Here is a 1,571-nt window from a genome sequence, read left to right on the forward strand (position 1 = left end):
AGGTCGTGTGGGCTCTGCAAGGCCTGGAGCCTTTTCCAAAGCCGCCTGGCTGCTAGGGCAAGGTGCTTAGCTGCGCTGTGCAGCCCAGCCGGATGGAGAGCTAGCTGGACAGCCACCGCCTCTCAGCCAGGGGACAGGGGCCATCACATCCACGCCCTTGTCCCCTGCAGGTACAAAGTCACAGTCCCTCCCTCATTGGAGACCACCCCAGGGAGGGAGAAGTTGTCTCCCTGCATCAGGCCAAGAGTGGAGACCCTCACTGGACACCCCCTAATGTTGCCCTGACTGGGCAGAGGTGAGCGTAGGCTGCAAGATCCCTCAATGTGCCCCGTGCCATCAAGCACCAGGCTGCAGGGATCCAGACTCCAGCCCTGGCTTTAAGGAGGGGCAGAGTGAAATGCGGTGCCACCATGGTGCCAGGGCATGTGGCTGCTGGAGATGCGGGTGGGGAGCAAGGGTAGGCTCAGAGGGCCAGGGCAAAGAGCAAGGGCCTCCCGGAGCAAGCACAGGAGCCTCTGTGCATAACCAGGCGGCAGGGAAGAGGAGAAGGCTGCTGCTCTCGCCAGGGACAGCCCATCTCCATGCAACTAGGCTAGGAGGTTTCTGGGCTCTCAGACGCAGAGCGTCTGGGGGCTCAGGGCTGAGCAGCCATGCGCACAGCCAAGCTGGGGGGAGCCGGGCATGCGGACAGCCCAGGGTGCATGGGGCTGTGCATAAAATTGAGGAAGACCTGGCGGTCAGCTGCATGGGGCAGCAGCAGGGGGCTGATGGGCCAGGGGCAGTATAAAGGCCTGGTTTGCATGGGTGGGGGCACAAGCTGCAGCCTGTAGTTTCTGTTACACATGGGATGAGATTTCCAAGCAGATTTACCCCCGTTCACCTCCAGTGGAGACTGGGCAATGGGGCAGGGTCCTGTCTGGTTGCTACAGCTCCTAGGATGTCCACGGCCTCAGGGGCATGATGCCAGTCACAGTAGCCAGTGGGAGAGCCTGTCTGTGCCACAGGCTCCTGCCTGGCACATCAGGGCATGTCCAGGGGCCTCATGCATAATTACTACAGCATGGGCTGTGCTGGGCCAGGCCCTTGGGCAGGTGCTGCAGGGCCGAAGAACATCATGTTCAGACTCTGGCCGCCCTGCTGACCCTAGGGTGCAGTGGAAAGACCTGGTTCAGGCTAGCTGGGAGACCTAACTCATTGCTTTCCTTTGGGACCTGCAGAAAGCCCACAGGGTGGAGGGAATGCAGCTGCATCTGGGCGGGGGCTGAGGCTGGGGAAAGGAGAGCTGCTTTCTTTCTGCACCATGAAATGCTGCTGCGCAGGGTTTGTCCCTACGCCCAGGAAGGCTGCAGCCGCAAGTCATTTGAAGCGTGGCTGGAGCTGGGACTGCCCCAAATCCCTCTGCTGCAGAAGGAGATGGCACAGTGCCACCTCCTGGCTGCAAGGGTGTAACTGCACAGCATGCCCCCAAACCCCCAGAGCAAACACACACACGTGCGCAGCCCGTGCACACAAACGTCGAGGTGCACGCATGCACCCCCCCCCCCACCCCCCCCCCCCAGCCCAACCCACAA

The sequence above is a fragment of the Alligator sinensis genome, unplaced genomic scaffold, assembly GCF_000455745.1.
Source record: "Alligator sinensis unplaced genomic scaffold, ASM45574v1 scaffold872_3, whole genome shotgun sequence".
Lineage (NCBI taxonomy): Eukaryota > Metazoa > Chordata > Crocodylia > Alligatoridae > Alligator > Alligator sinensis.